The sequence below is a fragment of the Pleurodeles waltl genome, chromosome 12 (assembly GCF_031143425.1).
Source record: "Pleurodeles waltl isolate 20211129_DDA chromosome 12, aPleWal1.hap1.20221129, whole genome shotgun sequence".
In the NCBI taxonomy this organism is placed as follows: domain Eukaryota; kingdom Metazoa; phylum Chordata; class Amphibia; order Caudata; family Salamandridae; genus Pleurodeles; species Pleurodeles waltl.
The window spans coordinates 109,634,548-109,649,525 of record NC_090451.1 but is presented as its reverse complement, the minus strand read 5'-3'; the positions used below and the strand labels follow the sequence as shown (position 1 = coordinate 109,649,525).

At 44.2% G+C, this 14,978-nt stretch overlaps 1 non-coding gene across 1 annotated transcript; it reads right to left on the bottom strand.

The window, feature by feature from the left end:
• Positions 1-12,290: 12,290 nt before the first annotated feature.
• On the bottom strand, positions 12,291-12,366 carry TRNAS-GCU (transfer RNA serine (anticodon GCU)). The gene has a single exon. It is a non-coding gene; the product is annotated as a tRNA-Ser (tRNA).
• Positions 12,367-14,978: the final 2,612 nt, after the last annotated feature.

The following is a 14,978-nucleotide window of genomic DNA, read 5'->3' as shown; positions in this document are numbered from 1 at the left end:
TTCTCTTCTTGTTGTATCTATTTCTTCTTCAATTGTTGCCACTGTAATTGCTTTTTGACTCTTTGCTTGTGATTTCGGCCCCTTATCTCCTTTCGGTGGACCTCTCGTCAATGCTTTTTTCGGTGCTGGACTTGAAACATCTCTTTGTTCTGCAGGATTTTCTCTTCTTGACGTACCTGCAACTGATTCAAGAGGAGTCAGATCGTTTTGGCTTTGATCTGCCGCAACTCCTTCCCCCTCGCGGTCTGTAATTTGCTCTGTTTGTCTTTCAAGACTGCCTGCTTCTGGGCGAGCCCTCCTCTGACTAGACTCTCCTGTTCCCTCAGTTGAGATTGGTTCACTGTCACTCTCCTTTAACTATTCCACTTGGTCTCTCATTGGAGTGTTTGCACTGGTTTCAGTTTGTTCAAATTCGGTCCTTGATTCTCCTGTTTCTTTCTCTGCGCCTGGGTTTCGTTTAGAAGTTGTTGGTACACTCAACAGCTTTTCTTCTTTTTCCAACGGACAGGGTACTTTCCGAGTATGGCCGGCATGAATCCAGTTCGGAACTCCAGCGCACTTCACGGCTTTAGTAGTAACCGGTACTACTTGGTAGGGGCCTTTCCACTGAGGCTCCAAACAAGTCTTTCTCACGTGTCTTCTGATCACAACCCAATCTCTCACTCTCAGGTTGTGGCTTTGGTCTTGAGACGGTTGCAGTTTGGTGACTTCCACCTGATGAGAGAAAGAGCGAACAACACCAGCCAGACCTTTGCAGTAATCCAACACCATATCAACTGTCATGTTCACAAGAGCATTTGCAGGAACCGCTGGCAACGTCATTGCTCTGCCCATGAGGATTTCATGTGGCAACAGTCCAGTTTTCCTGTCAAGTGTGTTCCTCATACTCATCAGAACTAACGGCAGTGCATCTGGCCATTTCAGATTTGTGGACGCACACATCTTTGCAGTTCTTGACTATAAGGTACCTGCCATTCATCTGCTTGACAAGTCCTGAAGCTTTAGGGCGGTAGCTAAAATGCAACTTCTGCTCAATGTTTAAAGCTGAACATAGTAGTTTAATTACTTCATCTATCTGATTCTAAAGAGACCAGAAGACCAAGATGAGGTATCAGTTCCCATAGCAGTAACTTCGCTACTGTAAGGCTGTCATTTCTCCATGTAGGGTAAGATTCAATCCAGTGGCTAAAAATGCAAACAATCACCAACAGATATCTCAAACCTCCACACACAGGCATCTCCATCTGAATTCTGCTACATGGACCTCCTGCTCTTCCAATGTGGCTCATGCTTACCACAGTCCCTTTACCCACGTTCATCTGCTGACAGATCATGCATCAATAGCAGATTGTTTGGCAACCTGTCTAAACGTTGGATTAAACCAAAATTGCTTGAACATTTGAACCATGGCATCCCTCCCAACATGTGCTTGACCATGAAAATATCTATCCATTTGAGTCAACAAACTATTCAGCAAGATCACTTGTCTCTTTCCTGATACCCATACATCATCCTCATGCTCAACACATTTTAATTTTTGACAATTCCTCTTTTCATCTTTGTCAACATTATCTTGAAGCGCTTTCAATTCATCCAATGTATCTATAACATGCAATGCATAATTTGGGCACATTTCTTCTTGAGCTAACAATTTCCACTTATCTTTGAACGATATACAGTTCAATGTGCAAAACCTTTCGACTTGATCCGCATATCCATTTCCCATTGACACAAATTCTTGTGATTTCAGGTGTGCACTGCATTTCACCACAGCAATCTTTTCAGGCATTTGAATAGCTTGTAACAAATCATGAATTCTTTCACCATTTCTAACCGGTGAACCACAAGAGGTCAGGAAACCTCTCTGCGATCATAACTGGCCAATGTCATGGCCTATCCCAAATCCATACTGAATGTCAGTAGAAGTGGTAACTTTAAGCTGTGCAGAGACATGCCATGCTCTCGTAAAGGCTACCAACTCTGCCACTTTTGCAGTACACACTCCTCGAATCCAGGACACTTAGAGTATACCAGATATTGTGCACACAGCATATTCAGCTCTCTGCATGTTATCTCTTAAACAGGAACCATCGACAAAAATAATTTGCTCATTTTCTTCCAATCGAGTATCTTGAATATCAGGTCTCGGTTTTGTGCACAAATCAGTAACCCCCAGACAGTCATGTTCAACTTCTTCCAATTTGTCAACCTCAATATTTTTCTTTTGGAAGTAAAGTTGCTGGGTTAAGCACTGGACACCATTTTATTGACACGTTCGGTGAACCCAGGATAACAATCTCATAACGTGTCAGCCTGGCATTAGTCAAATGCTGAGTTTTGGTTCTAGTGAGTAAAACTTCGATGGAGTGAGGGACCATGACAGTTAAAGGATGTCCCATCACAAAGCTCTCACTCTGAGGGAGGCTCAGTCCAACCGCTGCAACAGCACGTAAACAGCCTGGTGAAGCTGCTGCAACTGGGTCCAAAGCAGCTGAAAAATATGCTACTGTGCGGTTTACACCACCATGGACTTGAGTCAGAACAGACAAAGAACAAGCATCACGCTAATGACAAAACAACATGAAGGGTTTTGGGTAGTCAGGCATACACAAAGCCGGGGCTTTGCACAGACTCTCTCTAAACTCAGTAAAGGGTTTCATACAGGCTTGTTCTAACACTAAGGGATTGGTAACTTTATGGGTCAGCTTCTGCAATGGCTTTGAAATAACTGGAAAGTTGTGAATCCACTGACGACAATAACTCACCATTCCTAAAAACATTCTGACATCTCTCTGTGAGCGGGGGATTTATCTGCAATATGGCTGTGACCCTTTCTCTGGAGATTTTCCTAATTCTCTTTTCAGTTAGGTGTCCCAAATATTTAACTTCTTTCTGACAGTACTGTAATTTTGCGGAGGGCACTTTAAGCCCATTCTTACCTAAGTGATTCAGTAAGGCAGTAGTATCATATTTGTATGCTTCTCTCGTCTTTAATGCGACCAACAAATCATCAATGTACTTTACTAACGTTGATTGGAAAGGCATTTCCAAAGACTCCAGGTTCTTTTCAGAATCTTGTTGAAAATGTATGGTGACTCTGAAAACCATTGAGAGATTCTACACCAACAACAGACTCCTTCCAAAAATGTAAAACAGAAAATAAACTGACTATCCTCATGAAGAGGTACAGAAAAGAATGCTTATGACAGGTCTACCACAGTGAACCATTCGGCATTGCATGGGATCTGAAACAATATCACTGCTAGATTGGGCACTAGGGGACAACACTTAATACAATATCATTTACTTTTCGCAAATCCTGAACAATTCAGAATTTCCCACAAGTCTTTCACAATCCCATTATCAGTGAATTACATGGGAGCTCAGCACTTCTTCGAAAACACCTTGGTTTACAAATTCTGACATTACGGGTGCAATCCCTTCAATTGTATCCTGTGTCATGTGGTATTGAGGAATCTGAGAGAAAATCACACTTGGCTTGACTTGGATCTTAAATGCCTCAACTCCTTTAATTAGGACCAATGTATTTCCCTATAAAATCTCACACTTTCATTTAACTGTTACCTGGAAGTCAAGGAGGTGACCATTTGGGACACAAGCCTGTCCACGGCTAAAGAGGAAGCAGTGGCGAACTTCCTAAATGCTTCTGGGTCACTAACTCCTGTAAAACTTGGCATCCTTGACGTGGTCTCCCTCAAATTTTTGCCTCTGTTTCCCAGGTTGTTGATGTGTGCTGGACTCTTTTTTTGCTGTTTTTGTTACTCTGGGCACTTTACCACTGCTATCCAGTGCTAAAGGGCTCCTATGTAAAATGTATGTGTATTTGGCTTTCCATGATTTGCATATTTGATTTCTTGGTAAGTCCCTAGTACAGTGCACTAGAGGTGCCTAGGGCCTGTAAATCAAATGCCACGAGTGGGCCTGCAGCACTGGATGTGCCACCCACATTAGTAGCTCTGTAAACATGGCTCAGACCCACCACTGCAGTGTCTGTGAGTGCAGTTTTAACTGCCAATTAGACTTGGCAAGTGTACCCACTTCCCAGGCCTAAACCTTCCCTTTTCTTACATGTAAGACACACCTAAGGTAGGCCCTAGGTAGCCCTATGGGCAGGGTGCAGTGTATGTTTAAGGTAGGACATATACTAATGTATTGTATATGTCCTGACAGTGAAATACTGCCAAATTCGGTTTTCACTGTTGCAAGGATGATCACTCTCATAAGTTAACATGTGGGTTGCCTTTAAATATGATTAAAACATAGATTCCCTTTGGGAGCAGATAGACATGTGGAGTTTGGGGTCTCTGAACTCACAATTTAAAAATACATCTTTTAGAGAAGTTGGTTTTGAGATTGTGTGTTTGGAAATGACACTCTTAGAAAGTAGGCGTTTTCTTGCTTAAACCATTCTGTGACACTGCCTGTTGGTGGATTCCCTGTCTGGGTCAGTTGGACAGTTGGGCTGTTTGCACCTCTCTCTAGACTGTGACACGAAAGGAGCTGGGTTGTAGTCTGTATATCTGATGAGCCATCTGTGATAGCAGGGAGAGGAGGAGTGGTCACTTACACCTGAAAGGGCTGTGCCTGCCCTCACACAATCCAGTCTCCAACCCCCTGGTGTGTGTCTGGGGTTTGGCCTGGGCAAGGCAAGATCTCGCAAACAAGAGAGACTTTCCTTTGAAGTAGGCCTACTTCAAAGGCAGAAAGGTGTATATGAAGAATACCCAAAACCCATGAAAATTATATAAGTTCTGGAATCAAGAGGAACCTCTGCCAAGGAGTTGAAGAGCTGAGGAGAAGTGCTGCCCTGCCTGTGACTGTGCTTTGTGGAGCTATCCTGCAGTTGCTGCTTCTGCCTGTGAAAGGGGAGAAAGAATGGACTTTGTTGTGCATTCCTGCTTGTGCAGAATCTCCAAGGGCTTGAACTGAGCTTGCCTCCTGTTGTTGAAGTCTCAGGACCATCAAAGACTTCCCCTGCCAGCACCTGCACTCTCTTCTGAGACTCCTGCCCTGCCAAGTGGTGCCCTATCTACTGTAGTTCCTGGGCCCTTGAAAGATTAAACTGGCAGAAAAAAAGAACAAAAATCCACGCAGAGACCGCCGTGTGGGGACATTTTCGATGCACCTTCCATGATGCGGCTGACAAACAACGTGCCACCGGCTTCACGACTGAAATCAATGTCCACCTGCATTGTGGCTGGAAGATCGATGCAACATGGCTGGAGAAACGACACGCAACACCCACTAATGGAGGTTGATAATGATGCAAACCCCACGCAGCATGGTTTTCTGATACCTTGCAACCTAATTTTCAACACAACATCGCTGGATGCGGAAAAACAACGCAAAGCCTGCCCGACCCGACGTGCGTGTCTGGATCGACGCATCGCTCTCTTGCCGGAGAGAAGAAATGACGCACGCCGATCCGACCCGAGGAATAACGGCGGATGGTCTCGCTTGCGAGTGAGAAATCTACGCAGCGCTGGCCTTTTTCAATGCACACTCACCTGTGTGGCTTTATTTTGACGATACCCAGGTACTTTTTGGGAAATAACAGCATTCTCACTGTTTTCTAAGGATTAAGACTCTTATTCTTTGACAATTGATAACTTGACTTGTGTCTGTTGGATTTTTGTCATTTTGGTCTTGTTTTGTTTAGATAAATATTCCCTATTTTTCTAAACCTGTGTTGTATCATTTTGTAGTGTTTTCACTGAGTTACTGTATGTGTTGGTACAAATACTTTACACATTGCTTCTGAAGTTAAGCCCGCCTTCTCGTGCCAAGCTACCAAGGGGTTGAGCCGGGGTTACCCATGGGTGATTCTCCTTTACCGTGACTAGAGTGAGGGGCCTTGCTTGGACAGGGGGTAACCTGACTGCCGACCAAAGACCACATTTCTAACAGCTCCCATCAACACATGACAATGAGCCAGCTCTGGAGGTGTATGGGATGAACTGAGCAAAAGTAGTGAAAGACTGCTGGTCCAAGGGGGACACACTGTAATGCCCCAGTGCCTCCAGGACAGGTTCATCGACCTGGCTCACTAAGGCTGCCAAGAGGTAGTGAAGACTGAGGCAAGACTTTGAGAAAAAGTCTGGTTCCCAGGAATAGACACCATGGTAGACGAAAAGGTGTGGGTTTGCCACTTCTGCACGAACACCGGGGGACCACAGCCTGCCCCAGTAATCAACAAGGAAGCCTGCCTAAGACCGTGGTCCGAGTCAGTTTTGAAAAGGAAATCTGGAAGATCATGGACATCCAAGGAACTGTGATTACTGTCCAGTGAAGCCACACCATGGTAGCCAGGAATGTGTCCTGGTTTGAACAAGTATTGGCCTTGCTTGAGGAGCTGAGTGACAACCAGGTGGGGCGGGATGAGATGTTTGTCGAAGAACTGTGACATATAGCCCATGTGATGGTGGTGCCCTAGGCAGTCCTTGAAACCACTGAGGCACGTTATTGGATGGCGGACCTGTTCCCATCAGTGATCATCAGCACCCAGCCCCCCCCCCCTTCCCCTCAGGGCCAGCCACACTGGTCGCCCCACTGACTGGTGCGAGAGAGAATGGAGGCTGGAGACAGAGATATGGTCTGCGCCCTAATCCAGCACTGAGCCAGCTGCTCCGGGCCTATGCATGCATGGGGTATATAAAGTTTGGCATTAATTTAAGAAAAGTTGGAAGGGATGTAGAGTGTCACCTGGCCTCCATGATACACCTTGGCCTGGTGTGGCCTGAGGGGATAAATAAACACTGGAGCGGCCACTCAAGGTACTCTAGCTATTTTTACTCCTAGCCTCATTGTCACATTATTTGTAGCTCTTTCTACATGAGGCCTATCCTGCATGTCCCCACCATGGAGGCAGCACAAATACCATTTCCCTCCACTTCCACCATAAGCAGTTGATCTTCCAGGGTACGGAGGAGCTGCCATCTTGAAGCAGAAACTAATGTGCATTGCACATGCACATGCTCTCTCAAGCCCAGAAAGCAACAGTTATAATAGAGGTAAGCTAAACCCAGCCCAATCAGATCATATTGATGCCAGACCTGAGTGCTAATGTACACCATGATGTTTAAAATAACTGGTGGTTTCCAATACAAGGGTGCTTTCAGTCATCGCTATCTCCTGTTTATCTGATGTGTTGCAATCTTTGCTGTTGCAGCACAAGTGCCGTAGGAACTGTTTTGTTTAGTAGGAGTTTCATGAACACAGCATTCCAAGACCAGAGCTTGCTGTGGAAAAAAAAGTACCTCAATCTGTGGTCGAACAGCAGAGTGACACCAATAAAAACGATTAGTATTTAGCTCCATCGAAGTGACAAGGCACGAATAAGAAAAAGACGAAACTGAAATGACATGCTGGCCAATGAAAAGCAAGGCACTGAGAGCGACAATGGGATGAACCAATGGTAAGTAGTGGGTGGGATAAAAGCCACTTTTACGTTTTTTTTAAAAGAAACAATAGCACCCCAAGTGACTGCACGCATGCATGTTGCCTGCAGGATCGACCTAAAAATCTGCAAAACTCACAATATGAGCACTTGCAGTTGATTCGGGGAGCTGACAGAAACATACCTTCCCCAACCCACCATCACTTCATGCCTGCCCCGCTATGACCTAGTAAGCCTTGCTTCTCAAGCCTCACAGTCGAACCATCTGGCCTAACCAACCACTTAGCTCCATGTCTTCAATATTGAAATATCTTCCTGAAGAATGATGATGAAAGTGAAGACATCTTTTATATTTTTAACTTCACTTTATTGACAAACTTTGCATATGTATGTTTCTGACTGGAAAGTAGGGGGAGACTGGCTTCCAACATGGTAAATTTGTCCTGGTGTCATTTTCAGGCACAAGGGCATAATTCAGCAATGTATGCACAAAGTCTGCATTCTGTTGAGCAGCATCCTGCAGTCAGTGAGTGGGCTTTCTTATGTTGACTTCCAACTTGACCTAAAACAAAAGCCTGATTTAAAAGGTAATGTAACGTTCTTTTGTTCAACTACCCTCTTGGCTGAGAGCCAACTGGAGCCTAACAAATGGATGCCAAGGAAACAAAGGCATAAACGTATTACTTCACAAGTATGTTTAGAAAAATTATGATCTGGAGGTAGGCTTTTGACTTTGTTTAACGCACTATGTAAGAGACATGCGTGTGCTGTCAGAATGCAAGATGTAGCTCTACATACGCGTAGGTACACACATAATAATTTAAAAGGCACCTAGTGTAAATTAATCATTTTATAGCACTACTCATCCCAATGTAGGGTGTCATAGTGCTTTAAGTCCCACACAGAGGCACAACAATTCATACGTGTGTAAATAAATGTCCAGAACAAATAATACAAGACAATAATGGTTATAAGGTGGAGGAATCAGATACTGTCCATACTTGTAGATATCATGGGCCTGATTATGAGTTTGGTGGTGGGAGAGCACCAGAACAGTGGTGTGGAGACCGCTAGGTCTGGCCACAGAGCTGGAGGTCTCCACACTAGCCTCAGTACGAGTTTTCCACTGAGCTGACTGGCAGAAACCTTTGTTTGTACTGGTCAGCACAGTGGGGAACCTGCAGTAGCATTGTACTCAGTTCCACAAGGACAATGTTGTGGGCAGTGCAGGAGCCTCTCTGTGGCCCCCTGTATTTGTCCTCCACCAGCCTTTTTATGGCATTTGAACCACCATGAAAATGCTAGAGGAGAACATGGTTGTAGTCAGCACAGCAGCTCTGACTGCAGCTCCACTGTGGCTGATTACAACCACAACCGCTGTCATCCTGTCGGGATCAGAGGTCCTGGAAGAGATGGCGGTCTTTTGGCAGCACCGTCCGCCAATCTTGTAATATGGTGGTCAGACCGCCAGTTTCAGCGGTCTGACCTCCACTGCGAGTCTGGCAGGTTTTGAAGCATTAGACTCGTAATCTGGCCCAAAATGTTAAGGGTGAATGGCAGAAGATGCTCTTCCGTTAGAACGGAGGAGTGATGCCCCTCTGCCTAATATGCCCCCCAGGGATAAAAAATAAAATGGTAATAAAATGAATTTAGTGGCAGCAGTGAGCTATGCATAGTTTAAAGTGTGCATGTCTTTTTGGCTGTCTGTCTTGCGACAACCAGCCAGACATGGGCATTTTAAACTTCTCTAACTTATCTGCCTTAAAATAGCTGGGTTAAAGAAAGACCAAGCCTCCAGGGCTCTTGAAAGTGCTGAGAGAGGCTGCTCCCTCCAATGGGACTTCTCTCATCCTGCTTACCAGCATGAGAGCAGCGCCAGGATTGTTTAGGGGAAATAGATCACTGTGCTACGTTAGAACCATTGCAACTTACGAACTGGAAGTAAGAAAATTACCTTGGTGTCAAAAGCAGTAATTCACTCACCTATCTACATAAAATACCAATCTGTGATCTTCATGTTAAACGATGGGCTTTGCAGGAGGCACATTACCCTTTTTGCTACTTTATGAGTAAGGCTCCCAATTTTCTGTTTTTGCTTATTTCTACAGATGAATACAGGCAGAAAACAATATGTGTCCTGTCAGTATTTATTTTTATAATTGGAAAAATACAAAAAAATGTGCTTCCGGTGAGTGACTCTCCATGCTGTCTTTCGTGAATTTTGAGGCAACAGCTGAGCAGACAGGATGGGAAGTTAAAAAACAGGTTGAGCTCTCCCTAAATACAGGCATGTTGACATATATTTGTAATATAATGCTGGTATGTACCTGAGGCTGTAGTGGTTTGCTATATTTGGCTGCTTAATTTGTTAAAACGCAAAGGGCATCAAAGTAATAGCTTGTCAGTTAAATAAATTTGGATGTATACCATTTTACAACTTCATTTGTTCTCAGAACACAAAAGAAAGATGGATAAATACCAGTCAGATGGCCAAAAAGTAATATGGATAAATACATACAGAAATGATTAAAAAAAAATACCATAAAACCGGGGAGTCGTATTTCTGAGTCAAAAGTGTGATTGGACAAAACGCTCCAAGAACTTCATTAACCACTAGTTTTCTTGCTGCTAATATATTATAATCTCCTCAGAATTGCTGGGCACACAAAGATCTTTGCAGCAGGTGTCTTAATTGAATAGTATGTTAAAATGCACCCTCGTTGTGATCAATTAATAAAGCTAGATTTACCGTCACGTACGTACTTACTGTCAGTTTTTTTTAAGCAGATTTGTCTACAAATAAATATATAAGTTGACTTTCAGACTCTGATTTTCAAACTCTGCCCCTCGTGACTCCACCCCTTTCCTCTACCACCACTTGACCCCAATGTATGGGATCCTGGAGACATTTTTTTCTAATTCCAGCACAGCTGACCTCTAATCCTTCATGGTTTCTTGCTCCATACATATGGGCACCACCAGTTGTGCGTTATAAAGATGAAAGCCATTGGTGAGTTCTATGAACATATGTAGTCAGCATGTCAGAGTCCAAGTGTCTATGTAATGGCACAGAACTCTAAGGTTATTTTCATTTAATGCAGAAGTGGAACTTTGTTCCATATCATGTTTGGGCTGCCTGTGGTATGCTTAATCTGGCCAGAAATGAGGCAGTGTCCTCCGGTGAGAGTGTGATTAACAACGGTGCTCGACGCTTACTTCCTTTGCCTCACCAAAACCTGTCATTTTTTTATTTGTTATTTACATAATTTTGCATAGCGCTGAGTAAGACATGATCATTATATCCCTGATCAGTGTGTATGTTAAAAAATATCCATTACAGAGAAAACCAAAATTTAAAGACACGTCATGGAACAAAATAAACATGATAGCAATTGCCAACAACCTAAAAGGCCGAGAAGACAGTCTCTCAGCTCTGCCATCACAGCAGGTTGGGTTTGAGGCGCCCGTTGAATAAAATTAATCTTTTACGCTTCTGCAGACAGGACGGTTAGAGGAACATCGGAAGCAATCTCGCGCCTGTCATGCGTGACGCAATGGATGCCACACGGGGCTCTTTATGGCAGGGATGGTATGCCATGGAAGATTATGACATACACAGGTATGATAAGACTGCCAATGATTGATATAATTCCAAACAGACATGCATGTGTGCACTGCCGCCTGCAGACACGTGATGGCCACATACTGATCAGGGTGCACTCTACTCACATATAAGGGGGTCGCTAAAGCTCCACAATTAGCCACGAGGGCAACGTCATATGCAGATAAGACCTTCCAATCAAATGCTCACCACATGAAGAAGTTACTGTGTAAATACGTAATGATGCACGTGTACTACAATGAGCCACCTGGTATCTGAGACGCGTGGGACATGCGTGTTCTGGCGTAAGTGAACACACACGAACTTCCAAGTGCGGTTCTTGGCTGTATGTGAGCCCTTTCGTCATACCTCTCGCCTGGTGCCTGCTGCTAGAGCTCCATGGCTGCCACATTCAGCGCCTACTGCTCTTCGTGGCGCCCTCATCTGAAACACTAACATGGTGCTACATTGTTAACTAAAACTTGTATCCACGTAGTCCACATACTAGGCAAGTGTGAAGGCTTTTTAGTTGTACACTCTTCTTTGTTTACACACTACATTTGCCTTCGCTTGGTGACATAACGCGGGCAGAGTATGTAAAATAAATTCTAATTCTCAGAGCACCAAAGTTCCACATGTGCATTTCTGATCTTAAGCTTTGCAACTGTTTAGGCCCAGCATGTGCACCGCGTCTTTTTCCGAGCGTGACACGAGTCACATGCCATGCATGGGTTTCAACCCTTACTGGAGTGCAGAGTCCCAAAGCACAGTAAGAATAAGGTTGACAATTAAGAAGAAAATGTACAGCAGTGAATGGAAGATAGAGTTAAAGTGCGGCGAATGGATTGATTTTCTCGGCGTGGACTCACCATACTGTGATGCCGAGCAAATCACACCTGTTGCTAAAATGAACCAGCCTAGGGGGTAATGGAACTGGTGCGCTCCGATACCTGATACCTTCGGCCACGGTTCGCGCTATATGCTTTTTTTTATACATAGGTCGAACTAAAACTGCAAGATCACGTCCAGCGTAAACTCAGTCCAAGGACATCGGTTCTATTTTCAGGAGCATCAGATGCAGGGGGTTTTACTGTTGTTGTTTTAGGCACAGTTTGAGTGATTAGGCCAGAATAGCAAGAAGGTGTTTGCACCACTTTAAGGAGGGGCTGGGGGTTTGATTAGACAAGCTTTAATTGTTGGCTTTTCGTCTTTTTTCAGGCACATGGAAAGTTGTTATTCATCAATATTTAATGTAAACTAAAGCAGAAGCTCCGACGAGGGTGGGATTCGAACCCAGCGTGCACAATGGATTAGCAGTCCATCGCCTTAACCACTCGGCCACCTCGTCGATGTATATAGCGTCGTGTCAGATATGTATCTTGTGTTACTGCTAATGGGCTGCGATTGTGCACAATACCAACGAAATGATGAGGGTGATCTGACGAGGCACAAAATCTCTGTCATTTGGCAAGTATACCAGCCCCATCTCTACCTGGAGCGTCTTCGCAGTTACTAACACGGACACGCTGAAACCAATCTTTATGCAGTGTGTGCTGGGCCGTGTTGTTTAGGAGAACATTATGTCACTGAGCACAGATGGGTAACTGACACTGACTACGAGGCACTGATGCGACTGGCTTTTAAAAATCAGTCTCTAACTTTAAAACCGGTCACCTACAGGCCACCAACAGGTACTGGTATAAATGATCCTACCACACCCTGCGGGTGAAAGACCTCTTGTCACTAAATCTATCAACAAGAGGCCGTGAAGTCACTAAGAATCAGAAACAATGATGTCACTAAACCTGCCAATCAGAAGCTGTGATGTATTGTCGTTAAGAGACCATTTTATAAGTAAACCTGTCCCTCAGAGGAAGTGATGTCACTGAGAGGCAATGTAACCAGTGCCCCGTGACCTCAAAACGTGTGACCAGTCGATACAACACATCGCCTCCACGTATCTCCGTTGTAGTGTTTTCTTCAATGTGAAGCGTTTTGTGTGTTGTACATCCTCCCTTTCGGTGTCACGAGAAGATGCCACATGACCAAGGTTGGTTAGCTCAGTCGGTTAGAGTCTGGTGTTTATGACGCCATAGTTTGATCCCCACAGTGGTGAAAATACCTCGTTGTGCCCTCCCTCTAAAATGTCTAATTTCAAAGGACTGTGCTTGCAGCTTGCCTACCCTTCCTGCTTCAAGCCAAAACAAGTAGATGACTGGAGAAAAGATTCAGAAAAAGCGTTTCAGCTAGGAGGTGCACGTGAGCTCGGTGGTAGGCAGGGCTGGTAAGTTCACGATCATGAGTTTCATACCTCCACATCACCATAACGTGTTTCGTTTACTTTTTGTTTGTTTTAATTTTTGCTTAATCTACACTCTCTGCAAGCAGACCAATTTAAATGATGTTCCTTGCTAGGCAGTGTTGTATCTGTATTATATGCTGGGCCACTAGAGTTATGCTGCAGGAGAGGGCCAAGCTATGCGACAGGGTTCAAGAAGTTGTGCGGCAAATTATGCGTCATAATGTGGCACGTTTTTATAATAGTATTGCTCTATTATTTCGTCATTTTTAAACTTAGTAATACTGTCTGTTCATTGGCTGCACCTCAATAGGCCCATTTTAACACCCAAATATAGCAATAAGCAACAGAAAGGTGATCAGAGCAGTTTTGCAAAGGGCCTTCCACTGCGCTGCAACACATGTCGCTGCATTTGTAGTAACTTTTGGACCGTTTAAGCGAGAAAGATTTTTTTGGGGGGTAAAATCTACAAATTGTGCACCAGATGATTGATTAATTGGCAAATGCCGCTAATCTATAATTATGATAAAATCGCAGCAGCCACACAAGAACTGAGGTGCTCTGGTAGGCACAATGTGTGGGGCTCCAGACACTGGCATGGCTGAGGGCTTAGAGTTTGTGAACTGAGGTGCAGTGCTGGAACTGCACACGAGTTGCCATTACTGGAACAGCAGCGTGTACTGACTGGAAAAACTGAGATGCTCTGGCAGACATCATGTATGGGGTTCAGGCACTGGCAGAGCTGAAGGCTTGGAGTGTGTGAACTGAGGTGCACTGACTGAACTGCAAGTGGGATCTCAGTATGGAGCAGAAGTGAAAACTGTCTCTAAGAATAGCGCAGCCCTGGTAGAGCTGGGTGTCTAGGCTGTAAGCAATTACAAGCAATTCTCTGCCCTTGCTCTCAGCACCACGGACCACAGGCAGGCAAACCTGGCAAAGAAAATCCAAGCCAAGGAAGGGTGGGAGCCATGCAGCTGAGAGAGGGTGCAGAGAGCCCACAAAGACCAAAAGTGACCAAGACATCAGCCTGATATAAGCCTTGTTTACAGCTAATCTCAGAGCAAGAATGCTCTGCAAAATGAAAAGGGAAGCTTCCCTGGAAAGGAGCAGGAAATAAAGTAAAAAAAAGTCCCCTACAGACCAAATAAACAAGACAAAGCATAAATATACAGCAGTTGGTCCCTGCTCACACACAGAAGGAGGGACAAGGAGGCATGACTGACCACTAGCAAAGAAGGATGTTTAAATGACCCTGAAACTAACAAATTAAATAGCTGGAAGCTGACAGAAGAAGTATACTTGAAAGTATACAAGAGATCGTACGCTTACGTTCCCCCTAAAGAAGAGGACATTTTCACAAAGCAATAATTGGGAAAATGCAATGAGAATGAACTGTGTAGCTGCAACAAATGTGAACAGCATTGAGGTGTTGGATGGGGAAATAACTTTATATTTTAGTAACTTGGTATTGAATATTTAAGTAAGTTAGCTGGTATCAGAGAAGATTAAGGGCCATGTGTGCCAAATAACTTCAGGGCACATGCTTACAATTGGCATGATGTGAGACTCTGGGACGCCAAAAATATTATTTCGGATGTGCTGTTTAATGAACATTGGAGAGCGTCTGTAGTTTTAAAAAAAACTGACGTTCACCCAAAAGG